The sequence below is a fragment of the Carcharodon carcharias genome, chromosome 21, assembly GCF_017639515.1.
Source record: "Carcharodon carcharias isolate sCarCar2 chromosome 21, sCarCar2.pri, whole genome shotgun sequence".
NCBI classification, from domain to species: Eukaryota; Metazoa; Chordata; class Chondrichthyes; order Lamniformes; family Lamnidae; genus Carcharodon; species Carcharodon carcharias.
In genome coordinates, this window is record NC_054487.1 from 34,673,741 (window position 1) to 34,690,983 (window position 17,243).

The 17,243-nt window shown below is 42.0% G+C and overlaps 1 protein-coding gene across 4 annotated transcripts in view; it reads right to left on the bottom strand.

Annotated features, from left to right (window-relative positions):
• The window catches only part of LOC121293125 (rho GTPase-activating protein 8-like), an 80,476-nt gene extending 64,165 nt beyond the window's left edge, over positions 1 to 16,311 (bottom strand). For 2 of the 4 annotated variants that reach the window (XM_041215832.1, XM_041215828.1), the window contains exon 1: positions 15,985 to 16,311. The gene's annotated coding sequence lies outside the window, so the exon portion shown is untranslated. Of the gene's footprint in view, positions 1 to 15,603; positions 15,719 to 15,833; positions 15,924 to 15,984 lie in introns of those variants that run through there. The other 2 variants (XM_041215831.1, XM_041215830.1) reach the window with 2 other exon arrangements.
• Positions 16,312 to 17,243: the final 932 nt, after the last annotated feature.

Sequence of the window (17,243 nt, forward strand, 5' to 3'; positions counted from 1 at the left end):
CTGCATTATTAGCATCTGCGATTTAATGATGAAACCACGCAAAACAACAAGCAGGACAGTACGCAGATTTCCGCTCTTTGTGAAGGTTTTTTCATCAAGCAACTATCCGCCTATTCCATTCGGTGCAAACACAATCCTTGGATTTGTACCTCCATAAGCCATTCAAATGGATGTCAGATCTCCTGATATAACTGCAATGTGGGTGTTATTTCTTTGCTGGCGTCTCTTGATCTCATTGGTTGCATGGGATCTGAACATATCCCACACTAATAAGCTGCGTTCTTTGTGTAGGCCACGAGGATACCTATTCCACACACTAAATCGATCCACAAGTTCATCCCATCCATATCCATCCAACCATTGTCACAGAGATGCACAAAAAACCTGCAAAGTTGATTTTCATCATGGTTCTCATTTGAAAATTACTATAGGCTTTAATTTCATTCTGTCGGCCAGGCAAGCTAGTACTACCATGAATCTTGTCTTCTCATGTGATGTGGTTTTCACTGGAGCGGTTTTCGAACCTTTCCATTCCTCAGTTTGGTTGCTGGGCATGTCAAAATTCCTGGGCATTTCACCCTTGTTCGGTACTCGTGCTTTTGCCACTGTCTGATGATAAACTGCTGGAAACTGGTAATTTTGGCACTGAGCTCTCTTTGTAGTCTCTGAGTGATCTTGTTCTTCTGCTGCAACTCTAGATATTTTCATTCCATAAAGTGGCTACGCCAACTAGCTGATGCTCTGAAATCTTTTTGGACTCAGGCTTTGATTTGGCCCAATTAAAGTATCTGTACAAGTATCCGACCGCATTTCTGGGCAGCTCGGGACTGGACATATTTGAGATATGGGGATTTTCCACATTTTGGGTCCTGGGGTGGGGAGGTGGGGGAAACAGGATAATTTAAAGCTGGTAAGAACAAAAAAACTGCGGATGTTGGAAATCCAAAACAAAAACAGAATTACCTGGAAAAACTCAGCAGGTCTGGCAGCATCGGCGGAGAAGAAAAGAGTTGATGTTTCGAGTCCTCATGACCCTTCGACACGAAGGGTCATGAGGACTCGAAACGTCAACTCTTTTCTTCTCCGCCGATGCTGCCAGACCTGCTAATTTAAAGCTGGGTTGATTTCTCCACCGACCTAGACCAAGCCAGGATGGGAAAAGGAAGCGATGAGGAGTGGATCAGGTCCACTTCAGCCATTAATCCTGGACCAAAAGAGCAGAGGATCAGCTCACCATGACCCGGATATGACAGACAGCAATGCCTGATGGGGGTTGTAGTTTCCAGGGCAGGACCCAGTTTTCAGCTCCTTCAGGGTTTTGGGATGCCGGACTAAGGGTCTGATACCACATTTGGTCTAGGGCATCTTCAGGGTGGGTTCCTCCTTTCTCTATTCTCGCACCAGCTTTTCACTAATGTCAAATTCTCCAGCTGCAGGACAGTTATTTGCCTAGTCAGCAAATGTTAAGACTTTTAGATTGAAACCAGCTTCATACTTCATTCTTTTTGCATTCCATTTCTGTTCAGCTTTCACCACAAGGTCTTCTTTGTGTGGGTGCTTCTTAACTCCTGTGCATCTTCTTGGCAAAACAGCCCAAATTGTCTACTCGATCCCATGCACTGACTTATAAGCCAAGTAAAGCATACATTTCTGAAGTGAAAAATTGAGGCTGACTCCTAATGAATGTATAGCATTTATTAGCAGGAAAGGGAGGGGGAGGGTGTTGACCTATAGGCCTAAACATTACTTTTGGCACCAAAAAAAGGGTTAATCTTATACACCAGATTGACTTATACACCTCGATCTATGCAGTCAAACCTTTTTAAAATTTAATATAAAGATAAAAGCAAAAAACTGCGGATGCTGGAAATCCAAAACAAAAACAAAAATAAAAATAGCTGGAAAAACTCAGCAGGTCTGACAGCTTCTGCAGAGAGGAACACAGTTAAGTTTCGAGTCCGTATGACTCTTCAGCAGAACTAAGAAAAAATAGAAGAGAGGTGAAATATAAGCTGGTTTAAGGGGGGGGGGTTTATAATTTTATAATTTACACGTTCACTTCAGTCAGCATATGTTCTGTCAAAGCAAAGCAACATTATTCCTGGCATAGGCATGAGAAAAATAACGCCCTGAGAGAATGTTTTATCTTGTGTCTACAATGGTTGCATGCTGCTAGCAGCAAACTATAAACCATTGTTACCAATCGATTTAGGTAGACTCTGTCATTTGACTTATGGGCTCTGAATGTACAATCTGTACAATTCAGTATTGGCAAAATTGCAAATGTAAATTTGCACTAAATTCTTGAGAGTCCCCATATCGTCAAATACACTCCACAGTATAAACAGGGCAGGTTTAGCAGTCAGAGGACACAGTCTCAGAATATGGAGTAAGCTATTTAGGACTGAAATGAGGAGGAATTTCTTCAGAAGGTAGTGAATCTTTGGAATTCTCTACCCCAGAGGGCTGTGGCAACTCAAGTCAAGTTCAAGACAGAAATGGATAGATTTCTGAATATTAATGACATCAAGGGATATGGGGATAGTATAGAAAAATGGCTTTGAGGTACATGATCAGTCATGATCTAGTTAAACAGTGCAGCAGGCTCAAGGGGCTGAATGGCCTTTTCCTGCTCCTGTTACATCACATACCCATCCTTACTGGTTGAGGTTCTGAAATACACCATCCAAGAACTTTGATATCTCAACATATTACAGAACAGCTTGTGTGTATGCGTGCATCTTCATTACCAGTAGTCAAAAATTCACTGCATTTATACTGGAGATGGATTCCAGAACATCAGTAGAAAAACAAAAACAAGTATAGGGTTGCATGTGGAACATGGTTTAAAAATCAGAAGACAGCTGCCATTTTTAGCCCTGAACCTTCCCCAAAGGTTGGCACAGACCAGGGAGAAAATGCCCATTCTAAAGTGATAGCCGTTTAATTTTCCACTTTGAGGTAGAAAACCATTTTCTGGGATACCCTGTGGCAGTAGAAGCTGGATACAGCTGCCTTATTTATCTTGCAATGTTAAAGTCAGGCTGCCACCAGTGAAAGCTCAAATACAAACACAGTACCTCATGAAAGTGGTCAACAGGGAACAGTGCTCAAACAGGGATTGCACTTGTAAATCCAGAAATGCAGAATTACTACTGCTAGACTGGAGGGATGATGCTTATAGTATTAAATACAGAGCAAATAATAGCTGAACTGTGGGTCCTCAATGTCATTAGGTCTCTATGGATTGGATCATTTATATTAAAAAAAACTGTTAATGATACAGTTAACCACTCATCTGCTGTCCACAGCTCTTCAATTAAACAGCATTTGTAGCCAGTTTGCTTGATGTTGAGTAATACTCCAGTTTCACTAATGGTCAGTGCTTCGTATAATTGGGAGATCTGCTCTTACTTACGTTATATTAGCTTTGCATTTTATTAAACTGAATTTCATCTCATGTGCTATAATTAGAATACAGATGTTGTGTTGTCTCATTATTGTGCCCTGCTTGATGTATAAATTTGGCAAAACACTTTACAGCACCGACACTTTAAAGAGGCTTTCTGCTATTAAACATGGCATGCGATTTCCTGTAACTTTATACTGTATTTCATTTGAAAGCAAAATTCACAATAAGCATGTGAGTAATGAATCACAAACTGTCACTGGGAACTGGGCATGGATGTTCAATTTTATGACGTTTCCACATCTCCTACAGTTAAAAAAGCTCTGATCTTATCAGCTTACATGATACATGTACAAATACCTTTGTTCTGCCTATTCCATTATTTACCAAGAAAAATCCTTAGGCCATTAAAATAAGAGGCATCAATTGAGCCCTGCGATTTGTTGGGCTGTGGTTTATTTAAATGATAGCAATCAATGCGGGAAGTTTAAGCATCATTTTCTACATGTTAGCAATGCTGGAAACTGCCAGCTCCCCTAAGGTTCAGTTCTACAATCTGTTTAGACATGAAGTACTTCAAACATTGTGCAACAAAGCTGAGCTACAAGCATTCAGCAAAAGCCAATAATTATGTAACGATACATATGCCTGGCCTCATTCTTCTCAGAAATGATCTGAAGTTAGTGTTTAAACAGGTGCAGGAGAACCAGAATTATGCATTAATTTTTTAAAAAATACAGGATAAAAAAAAGTGACAACCTAGAAACAGGCTAGGCTGTTCCTGGCCAGCTAGTCCATTTTGGTGTTTATCCTTAGGTGAGCAGTTGTCCTAATTCCATGTGCTCAGCTGGTTACCATAGCACTTCCCCATTTCCGTCATAAAATTACAAATGATTAGCTAAATAATTGAAAATAACAATGCTGCCTTAAAAATAACTTTCAGAAAGAAATAAGCGGTACAGGGGAGATAGGTCTTTTCATACTTGGTTCAGATACAGCCTGTGTGTAAAATTGAGGCTATAATTACAAATCATTTAAACTGGATAGATGGGAGAAGAGCAGAAAAGTTTGGCAATGAAGACTGTTCATAGAGCAAAAAGTGGGCAAAAGGATAGTGTGAACACAGAAATTTAGAGACAAATACAACTAGAGGCTAGGAAAAGGCAGATACTGGGGCATAAGGAAAGTGGCAAATTTGCATTAATATCTATGTACATCATTAGAAGTATTGGCAATAAAATGCCAACACTGGAAGCTCTATAAAGTAAACGTAATAGGACTATCCAAAACAATGCAAACTGTAAGAGGATAGTTATAAATGTAACGGTCATGGGTAGTGCGTGTTCAGGAAAACTAGTGGCTAGAAATGGGGTAAGTGTAGTCCTATACGCCATGGATATCTGGGATGCAAGTGAAGCTGATCCTGTGGGAAATAAATTGCTACTTAAAGAATTGATATGGTGAGACATGTACACTGTGAAATCGGGGAATCCCATAGATCTGCAGGGAAGGGTAATAAGCAAGGCTCACTAAAGAGATAGGAAGAATATGTAAGAACAGGAAAGTTACTTTAATAGACATCCTCAATCAAATATAAACTGGGAAAACTGCAGTGGTTCAGACTCGAGTTGGGAGATGTAATGAACAATTGTTTTATGACCTAGTGCTTCAAAGAAACCACCAGACGAACTCATTTTGAATTGGTATTCATAAATGGCTCGGACAATGTGCAGAAACTGGATGCTGTGGCAACCTTGGGGGTCAGTGATCGCAAAATGATTAAATTCAATAGATTCTGAGTTGCAAAAATTCCAAGGACAGAGAACCAGGGAATGCAAAGAGATAACACAAAAGACCATAAGACCATAAGACATAGGAGCAGAAATTAGGCCATTCGGCCCATCGAGCCTGCTCTGCTATTCAATCATGGCTGATAAGTTTCTCAACCCCATTCTCCCGCCTTTTCCCTGTAACCTTTGATCCCCTTACCAATCAAGAACCTATCTATCTCGGTCTTAAATACACTCAATGACCTGGCCTCCACAGCCTTATGTGGCAATGAATTCCATAGATTCACCATTCTCTGGCTAAAGAAGTTTCTCCTCTGTTCTAAAAGGTCTTACCTTTATTCTGAGGCTGTGCCCTCAGGTCCTAGTCTCTCCTACTAATGGAAACATCTTCCCCACGTCCACTCTATCCAGGCCTTTCAGTATTCTGTAAATTTCTATCAGATACCCCCTCATCCTTCTAAACTCTATTGAGTATAGACCCAGAGACCTCAAACGTTCCTCATATGTTAAGACTTACATTCCTGGGACCGTTCTCGTGAACCTCCTCTGGACCCTCTCCAGGGCCAGAACATCCTTCCTGAGATATGCGGCCCAAAATTGCTCACAATATTCTAAATGTGGTCTGACCAGAGCCTTATAAAGCCTCAGCAGTACATCCCTGCTTTTATATTCTAGTCCTCTTGAAATAAATGCCAATATTGCATTTGCCTTCCGAACTACTGACTCAACCTTAAGAGAATCCTGGACTAGGACTCCCAAGTCCCTTTGCACTCCAGATTTCTGAATTCTCTCCCCATTTAGAAACCAGTCTATGCCTCTATTCTTCCTACCAAAGTGCATGACCTCACACTTCCCCACGTTGTATTCCATCTGCCACTCCTTTGCCCATTCTCCTAACCTGTCCAAATCCTTCTGCAGCCTCCCCGCCTCCTCAATACTGCCTGTCCCTCCACCTATCTTTGTATTATCTGCAACCTTAGCCAGGATGCCCTCAGTTCCTTCATCTAGATCATTAATGTATAAAGTGAAAAGTTGTGGTCCTAACACTGACCCCTGCAGAACTCCACTAGTCACCGGCCGCCATCCTGAGAAGGACCCCCTTATCCCCACTCTGCCACCTGCCAGACAGCCAATTTTCTATCCATGCTAGTACCTTGCCTCTAACACCATGGGCTCTTATCTTATTGAGCAGCCTCCTGTGTGGCACCTTGTCAAAGGCCTTCTGGAAGTCCAAGTAGATAACATCCATTGGCTCTCCTTCGTCTAACCTACTCATTACCTCCTCAAAGTATTCTAACAGATTTGTCAGGCATGACCTCCCTTTGATGTAACCATACTGACTTTGCCCTGTTTTACAATGCACTTCCAAGTATTCTGAAATCTCATCCTTCATAATGGACTCTAAAATCTTACCAACGACTGAGGTCAGGCTAATCGGCCTGTAATTTCCCGTCTTTTGCCTCACTCCCTTCTTAAACAGGAGGGTTACATTAGCGATTTTCCAGTCTTCTGGGATCCTCCCTGACTCCAGTGATTCCTGAAAGATCACCACTAACGCCTCCACTATCTCTTCAGCTATCTCCTTCAAAACTCTGGGATGTAATCCATCTGGTCCAGGTGATTTATCCACCTTCAGACCTTTCAGTTTTCCTAGCACCATACTCATCTCTGCCCCACGATTCTCTTGAACTTTGGGGATGTTATGTGTGTCTTCCACCGTGAAGACTGATGCAAAGTACCTATTCAGTTCCTCCGCCATTTTTTTGTTCCCCACTACTGCTTCTCCAGTGTCATTTTCCAACGGCCCAAAGTCCACTTTTGCCTCTCTCTTACTCTTTATATATCTAAAAAATCTCTTGCAATCTTCTTTTATATTACTGGCTAGTTTACCCTCATATTTAATCTTCACCCTCCTTACTTCTTTTCTAGTTGTCCTCTGTTGGTCTTTGTAGGCTTCCCAATCCCATGGTTTCCCACTGCTCTTTGCTGCATTGTATCATAAGATAACTCAAGTAAATTGACTGGGGGAGGGTTGGGGGAAAGAGGTTTTTTGACAAGACTTGGACAAAAGAAGAATAGGACACCTTTAAAAGGAATAATACTGGCAATGTAAAAAAATACATAGAAAGGCAAAAGGAATTTGATAAGATAACATAGAAGGTTACTACACAAGATAAGAGCCTATGGTGCTGGAGTGATATTAGCATGGATAGAGGACCGGTTAAACAAAGAGTCAGGATAATGGGTCATTTTTAGGATAGCAAACTGTAACCAGTGGAGTGCCACAGGGATCATTGTTGGGACCTCAGCTATTCACGATCTATATTAATAACATGGATGAAGAGACTAACTGTATTGTAGCCAAACTTGCTCTCCTACCTTTCCCCATATGGACCGTAAGTTGTGAGGAGGATACAAAGAGATGGCACAGTGATATAGGTGGGTTAAGGGAGTGGCCAAAAAACTGGAGTATAATGTGAGAAAAGTGAGGCTGTTCATTTGGCAGGAAAAGCAGAATACTATTTAAATGGAGACAGACTGCAGAGTACTGTGGTATAGAGGGATCTGGGTGTCCTTGTACATGAATCACAGTCAGCATGCAGGAAATTAGGAAGGCAAATGGAATGTTGGCCTTTATTGCTGGGGAGATGGAGTATATAAGTAGGGAAGTCTTGCAACAACTGTATAAGGCTTTGGTGAGACTACACCTAGAGCACTGCGTACTCTTACTTACTTACTGGTCACTTTACTTAAGGAAGGATATACTTGCATTGGAAGCAGTTAAGAAAATGTCTATTAGGCTGATTCCTGGAATCAGAGGTTTGTCTTATGAGGAAAGGCTGAGCCTCTATTCATTGGAGTTTAGAAGAATGAGAGGCAATCTTACTGAAACATATATGATTCTGAGGGGGCTTGATAGGGTAGATGCTGAGAGGATGAGAGGGGGAAATCTAAAACTAGAGGGCACAATTTCAAAATAAAGGGTCTCCCATTTAGGATGGGGATGAGGAGGAATTTCTTTGGAACTCTCTTCCCCAGAGAGGAGCAGAAGCTGGGCCACTGAATATATCCAAGGCTGAGTAGTCTAATCTACAAGGGAGTCAATGGTTATTTTGGGGAGGGGGTGTGCGGAGAGGGGCAAGACAAGCTGGGAAGTAGAATTAAGGCCACAATTCAGATCAGCCATGATCTTATTGGACGTTGCACTAGGCTTGAGGGGCTGAATAGCCTACTCCTGCTCCTATTTCTTATAAGGTTATTTTCTGATGTAGCAATAAGCTCAGGACTAAATATGACCATATATAGAGATCAATAATTCAGAAATAAAATAAAGACAAAAAAAATCACTTCTACAAGTTTTGCACACTTGAAGAAAAAGGGATGCCCTGGGGTAAACATAGGAATATGAAGCAACATCTTAAAGGGCGAAGAGGGGAAATAAAAACACTGCCAAACTGACAAATTCCCTGTTCTTTCTAAAGATTATATTCAAGGCAATAGTTAGTGCCCCGTCATGCCCAGCATGTAGCAAAGTATGTATCTGTAAAGGCTACTATATAATACTAAGCTAAATTTATGCTTCAAACTCACTTGTTTTACTTCTTATGCTGTGCACATTTGTATACACAACTCTTAATTTTGGGAACTGTCCCCACTCATCCTAAATGTCCCTCTGGTCTCTTTCTCATACTTACTGTGTGGATTTCCTCTTCCATCCCCTTAATACAGTGAGAGCGAGTGAGGGAGTGGGAGCAACACACATAAAAGTTATTTTAGAAAGGGAATTTTAGGAATAGACTGCAGGACTGAAGTCAATGGTGAGATAAATAGAAGAAATGTAACACAAGAGCCCAGAGCCTGATAGATTGGGACTTTTTTTGAGGACTGGGGTAAATACAATGCTGGAAGGGGATTCAGGGTCAGGGTTGGACAGAGCCATAGGACAAATTTAAAGGATAAGGATTTTAAACTTGAGGCATTGGGAAAGCAGGACCAATATAAATTAGCAAAGATTTAGATGATGAGGAGCTGGATAAATACAGAAGCAGTCAAAGGGTTGGGCGGTGGTGGAGAATTACAGATGGGCATCACTCAGAGATGACGGTATGGCATGGAAAGAGAAACCATTGCTGAAGGGTCTTTTGTTATGTTTGAATAGGTAGGAGTGGAACCATGCTGGGGAGGTTTCATGGAATTGAACAGTGGAGGAGGCTTTGGAACAGGATGTCATGGTCAATAAAGTTGAGAGAGGTTGAGGAGAGAAAAGTGTCACAGTTACAGATAGTGACATTCATGACTTTGGCTAGGGCTGTTTCAGTGCTGTGAGATAGGCAGAAGTTGGCAGGAAGAAATTCGAAGAGAAACTTGTGGAAGAGTTGAGCAAGAAGTTGGAAGGTGGCAACATGCTCAATGACCAGAGAAGAAAAGGAAATTGACTATGAGATGGTAGCTGAGAAGAGTTGGTAGAGAGGGGTGGAGTTCATAATGTCTTTGAAGAGCACTCAGGCAACATGCAACAGGTGGTTAAACTAGTGACATGCAGAGTACCAAAAATACTCAAAGCATAAGTGAAGTTTATCTTTGCACCAAGGACCCATCTGCCCCTTAACTTTTACAACTGTTATTACATTTCCGAAATGTAGAGCATGTGGCAATCCAGTTTTGTCAACTTAAAAGCTGTTTCTAGCATTGAAAGAACATTCCATGCAACAATTACGTCTGGTCAGGCAGTGCCTGGGCACAAGAGGAAAATGCTCCACACGTGGTTAATGAAGGATGTTATGTAACAATTTCAATCAACAATGGCATCATCAGTGAGGAGGCAGAACAACTTGCACTTATATAGACCCTTTAATTAAAAGAATACACTAATGATGTTTTAGGGATAGGCCAAAGATAAACAGGCATTGAGCCAAAAAGGGAGGTAAGGCAAGATGACAAAAGGCTTGGTTGAAAAGATTGAGTATAATTTTAAAGAGGCAATTTCAGAAGTGTGTTGATTGTAATGTAGGCAATGACCACATCCAACAGGAGAGTATATCCATCTCCCCTTGATATTCGATGGCTGAATCCCCCACTATCAACAACCTGGTGACTACAATTGAACAGAAACTGAACTGGATCAGCCATATAAATAAAGAACAAAGAAGAACAACAAAAAGTACAGCACAGGAACAGGCCCTTCGGCCCTCCAAGCCTGCGCCGATTATATTGCCCATCAACTAAAACATTTTGCACTTCCAGGGTCCGTATCCCTATATTCCCATCCTATTCATGTATGTCAAGCTGCCTCTTAAACACCACAATCATACCTGCTTCCACCACCTCCTCTGGCAGCGAATTCCAGACACTCACTACCCTCTGCGTAAAAAACTTCCCCCATACATCTCTTCTATATTTTTCTCCTCTCACCTTAAATCTATGTCCCCTAGTAATTGACTCTTGCACCCTGACTATCTACTCTGTCCATGCCACTCATAATTTTGTAAACTTCTATCAAGTCGCCCCTCAATCTCCGTCACTCTAGTGAGAACAATCCGAGTTTCTCCAACCTCTCCTCATAACTAATAACCTCCAGACCAGGCAGCATCCTGGTAAACCTCCTCTGCACCCTCTCCAATGCCTCCCTATCCTTCTGGTAATGTGACGACCAGAATTGCACACAATATTCCAAGTGTGGCCTAACCAAGGTTCTATACAGCTGCAGCATGACTTCCCAACTTTTATACTCAATACCCCTGCCAATGAAGGCAAGTATGCCATATGCCTTCCTGACTACCTTATCCATCTGCGTTGCCACTTTCAGTGACCTGTGGACCTGTAAACCCAGATCCCGCTGCCTGTCAATGCACTTAAGGGTTCTGCCATTTACTGTATAATTCCTGCCTGTATTAGACCTTCCAAAATGCATTACCTTGCATTTGTCCGGATTAAACTCCATCTCCCATCTCCGCCCAAGTCTCCAACTGATCTATATCCCATTGTATCCTTTGAATACTGTGTATAGAAGAGCAGGTCAGAGGCTGGGAATTGTTCAGCGAGTAACTCACCTCCCTAAAGCCTGTGCACCATCTACAAGACACAAGTCAGGGGTGTGATGGAATACTCCCCACTTGCCTGGATGAGTGTCGTTCCAACAACACAAGAAGCTTGACACCACCCAGGACAAAGCAGCCTGCTTGATTGGCACCCCATTCACCACCTCAAACATTCATTTCTTCCACCAGTGGTGCACTGTGGCTGCAGTCTGCACCATCTGCAAGGTGCATTGCATCAACTCACCAAGTCTCCTTTGACAGTTCCCTGCACACCCGCGACCTTTATCACCTAGAAGGGCAGGGGCAGCAGGCACAGGGGGACACTACCACCTGCAAGTTCCTCTCAAAGTTACACACCATCCAGGTTTGGAACTATATTCCTGCTCCTTCACAGTCACTGGGTCAAAATCCTGGAACTCTCTCCCTAACTGCATTGTGAGAGACCTTCACCACAAAGACTGCAGAAGTTCAAGAGGTTCATGGTGCACCACCACCTTCTCCAGGGCAATTAATATTAATGATACCCATATCCCATGAATGAATAAAAAATTGGGGATGGGGAGTGGGGGGTGGGGGGGGTTGAAGGGGATGGAGGGCTGTACACAAAATATCAGCTTCCAGGCAACCTCTTACATACAGTTCTGATGCACAGAATCACTGCAACAAGGTGCAGCTGTGACACCTACAATAAAGATGATTTTGTGGCAATAGTATACCCCTGCTTTAATCAAATGTTCAGCAATAGACACATTCAGACTGTAGCAGATATTATACAATGTTATGCTCTGGCCCATTAAGTATTTTTTTTATTCATTCACGGGTTGTGGGCTTCACTGGCTGGACCAGCAATTATTACCCATCCCTAGTTGCCCTTGAGAAGGTGGTGGTGAGCTGTCTTCTTGAACCACTGCAGTCCATGTGGTGTAGGTAAACCCACGGTGCTGTTAGGACAGGAGTTCCAGAATTTTGACCCAGTGAGAGTGAAGGAGCTGCGATATATTTCCAAGTCAGGATGGTGAGTGATTTGGAGGGGAACATCCAGGTGGTGACATTTCCATCCATCTGCTGCCCTTGTCCTTCTAGGTCAGAGTGGTCATGTGTTTGGAAGATGCTGTCTAAGGAGTCTTGGTGAATTCCTGCAGTGCATCTTGTAGATGGTACACACTGCTGCTACTGTGCGCTGGTGGTGGAGAGAGTAAATGTTTGTGGATGTGGTGCCAATCAAGTGGGCTGCTTTGTCCTGGATGCTGTCAAGCTTCTTTAGTGTTGTGGGAGCTGCAGTCATCCAGGCAAGTGGAGAGTATTCCATCACACTCCTGACTTGTGCCTTGGAGATGGTGGACAAGCTTTGGGAAGGCAGGAGGTGAGTTACTCATCACTGGATTCCTAGCCTCTGATCTACTCATCAGCGAATATCCTCACTTCTGACCTTATGATGAAGCAGCTGAAGATGGTTGGGCCAAGGATATTACTCTGAAGATGAGGTCAAGTATGGTTTTCCCTCTTGTTGGTTTTTGTACACCTGCCGCAGGCCCAGTCTAGCAACTATGTCCTTTAGGATTCGGCCAACTTAGTCAGCAGTGGGTCTACTGAGCCACTCTTGATGATGGACATGGAAATCCTCCACCTAGAGTATATTCACTTAATATAAATAAAACTTCTTGTTCCTTCTGCTGTGCAACAATTACATACTTGTTGATAAACTTGTTGGAAATTGCCATGTCTCTACCAGACATTATTCATTTTATCAACATAATGATATCGTCACCATATAATTATTATTTTTAAAACATTTTAATAGAGATGATGTCACCATATCACATCTCAATTCATGGGAATCATTTTCCTTAGGAAAATTTACTTTGAAAAGCTTAAATTCTGACTACAGGGCTACATCCCTCTTTCTACCAATGTCATTGGTACCAATGTGGACCACAACTGCTGTGTGTGCACCCTCCTCCCATCAGGGTGCTGTACAGCCTTTCAGCGATATCATTGATCCTGGCGCCAGGGAGGCAACATACAATCCTGGATTCATGTCTGTGGTCTGTGGAAAACACCTGTGTCTTCCCTTAATTATCAAATCTCATAACTATTCCAGTGTTCTTCAAGTCACCACACCCTCCTCCCCCGCACCCACCCCCTGTACAGCTAAGACAGCTGTGGTGCCATCACTTTAATCAGTATTCAGAATGGAATGCTGGCTGAAGATGCACTCAGGAGTCCCCTGCACTACCTGCCTATTTCTTCTGGACTGCCATTTCCTCTTTCCCTGCACACTCTATAGCTGTAGATTGACCATGTCTACAAATGTGCCAGCCACAGTGATGCCAGCTGGTTTTCAAGCTCTGAAACCCAGACCTCCACCTGCTGCAGCTGACGACATTCCCTGCACATATAGTTATCCAGGACACAGGAAACGTCCTAGAGTTCCCACCTGGAACAGGATGTGCACACCAGGAGCTGGAGCTGCCCTGCAATTCTTCTATTTATTAAATAATAAAACCTACTACTGAAAAAAGTGAAGACTTACCAGGCACTCACTTTTCTTCTATTATCACTTATAAGGCTAAATGAAATGCTTTACTTAACCCTTATATATATATAAAAAAAAATTCCCAGTTATTAAACTAACTTGACTTTGGAGTAAGAGAAGCAAAGCTACAATGCTCACCAGCCAATCAACTCACGGCCTTCCTGTGATGTCAGAGTTTGATTTTATTTTCTCTCACTTCAGTGATCCTGACGCCTCATCATCTGCTTCAGTGATCCTGACCTGCTTCACACACACTCCCCCACCCAGCCCCCTGCTTCACAGTGATCTTGACTTGCCATACATTCCTCACCACAATTCCAGTTCTTAAACACTAGCCAGTAACTTTATTTTGGGAAATGAATTTTTGCAGACATTGTTTGGAGGACAAGATATGGGTCAACTTCAATAGCCTTACAGTCATATTGGCTGCTTTTAGTTACCATCAGTGCCTACTGCAAAGATGGAGAGAAAATTGGGGGAATGGCAGGGAAGGAAACTCTTACCACCCAACATGAAATACTAATGTTAACTACAGAAGGATTTTTCATAGTTTAAAATCCATGGAGTATTTCAAGGAATTATATACTTCCTATCAACGGCACTGATTGCGTTACAAATGACCATCATTTGTGAGTTGCCTGATCGGCTCATGAGTGAGTTATCATCTACTTGCTGTACAATCATTGTTATAAAACACACAAAACTCAATTTCTGAACATGGATCTTTACCACCAAATATTGTTGAAGCTTAAGCTCTTTTGCAAAGGACTACAGAGAAATAAGCATTATTTATTGCCTAATCTAAATAGTTTAACCTTTGGGGGAGATGGTGGTAATGTTACTGGACTAGTAATCCAGAGGCCCAGACTAATGCCCCAGGCACGAGTTCAAATCCCACCATTGTTTAAGTTGAATTAATGAAAATCTGGAATATAAGTGATCAATGACAACTGCTCATCTAGTTCAGATGTTCAGAGCCAGAGCAATGTGATTGAACCTGAAAATGCCTAGGGAAATTAGGGGTGGGCAGCAAATGCTGGCCTTGCCAGCAATGTCTATTTTTTCCTTTCATAGGATGTGGGCAAAGTGTCTAGACCAATAGTGCTACACAGGCGTCCAGTGACAAATCAGGTTATTGTTGGGAAAGTGCTGGTCATGCATCTCTGAAATTCCACATTCAACTGATAGACAGCCCAATCTTTTTATATGAAGCCTCATGTTGAATCCCCATCTTCACAGTTGGAGCTGATCCTTCTTTTAACCAATGTCCACACAGATGTACTTAGCAGTAATTAGTACTGGGCAGTGATCATTAGTGGCAACCAGACTGCCTAGCTCAGGGACACATCTCTCATCACACGAGTTGAGATCATAGACAATAATGGAAACTGGGGCCTTCCCAACCTATACAAAACCACAGTATTCATCCATTGTACCACAGCCGAGTTTATTTCAAGTTAAGAGCAATGTGATTGTCCAGCTTTGGTGATTTGAGTATTTTTTGTTTCAAATAAAAAACTTTTTTGGTTATAAACAAATATGTCCCTGCATCAGAAATAACAATGCCGAGTTTTCCAATAAAATAAAATTCCACTATAAAACATTTGTTTAAAATCTATAACTGATTTTACCAACAAATTCTGCTTCAAGGCATTGGGCGGGGAGATCAGTTGAGGGTTGGATGAGCAGAGCAGAATTCATTACAATGGTGGCTACACTTGAAAAAATACTTTATTGGCAATAAAGCGCTTCGGGACGTCCTGTGGTCACGATATAAATACTATTCGTGGACAAGATATAAGAACTCGTATACGGTCCGAGACCACTCACCACGTGAACGGGTTACAAACTGAGGCTGTCTCCATCTCAGCTCAGGTCACTTTAACTCCAGTCAGCTCGAGAAAACCTCTTCTTGCTGCCCGAGAAACCCGCCCCCATCTTGTAAATAAAGATTATCCCTAATAGATTCTACCCAGTGTTACTAACGCACCCCCATTTTAAATAGACTCAGCCCTGCTGTGTTTGTTTTAAACTGCTCCCGCTATGCAATTTATACATACCTTGCCCTGTGTTTTATACAGTCTGGACCCCTGACTTTTATTCCGTCTCTGTCCTGCGTTTTATTTAATACAGTCTTTGCCCTGTGTGTTATACAGTCTGGGCTCTCAAACTTTATACAATCTGGGATTTATAATACAGCTTCTGTTTTACCTGCACCGACTCTCTATCCAGGTGACTTCCCAATAAGGAGTCCTCCAGACAACGCATGCGTGTTGTTTTCCTTTCAGCTGCAGGGGAAACAAACTCCAGGACTTTTGAAATGGTGAAGGAGGTGAATAGAATAAACCTCGGGAAATGCAGCGCTTCTGAAAATAGACCCGGAGCTCGTCCGGTTGGCAAGGAGACAGCACGCGAGCAAACAGCGTAGTCAAGGCTCAAACTCCAATCCCCCTTTCTCGGAGGAGAGCGTAAAACTTTTCTCCCAGAATTGGAGCAGCAGGAATGAGGGAACTGCTTTAACCGGTTTTTCTGACGTACCTGCTGCACAAGTTCTTCCAGCTTTTTTAAAGGGAATGAATGAGATTTTATTTTGGCTGATTCAAAATACCCTTAACTACTTCCTCCGCACTTAGATGTAAGCGAAAATAACTTGAGACAATCGGAATTTGTTTTTCCGATTTCCATGTAAAACTATTATAGGAAGTTCAGCACTTTGCACCTTTCGGATTGAGCATTTCTGGACTTCCATGCTTGCAAAAAGATGAAAGTATGAGAAACAACATTTTAAGTAAAATACCAGTTTAAAAACTAAGTCAAGAATAAACAAGTGATATGTATTATTTGAAATTGAAGTATTAAGCTGTATGTAGTCATCATGAACAATGTTTGATATAGCCTTTTCTCTTTTTGTCAGCATTTGAAATAAAGTAAGTTTCGTCAAAGTGCATTATTGTAACGCTTCTTATGTCATTATCAGTGGAAAGAAATGAAACACAGATCTTCAAACTATTTTCTCAGGTTCAACAAATACCCGACAAGATTTTTCATTTAATAAATTAAGTAACCCTTCTGGTGTACCTGTATGTGTGAGCAGAACTGTTAAAAGGGGAATGCAGGAAATGGAAAGACTTGACAGGCCAAGCAGAATCTGAGGGGAGAGAAACAAAGGTGATGTCTAAGTTCAATTACCTTTTAGCAGAATTGCAAAAAAAAATATGTTTTTAAGTACAGAGGTAGGGAAAGAGGGATGTGGTTGAAAGAATGAAAGGAAAGGTCTGTGATGGGGTGGAGGGCAAAAGTGATTAAATGACAAAAGGATGCGAGAGCAAAAGAGGATGGTAATGGGACACATGAAAAAAAAGAGTCCAGAGGTGGTGTAAATGGCAATAGCAGCTGTCCAAAAAATTGGAGCATTGGTTATAGTCTGAAATGCTGAAAATCTTTGAAACTGAAATGTTAACCTTTTCTCT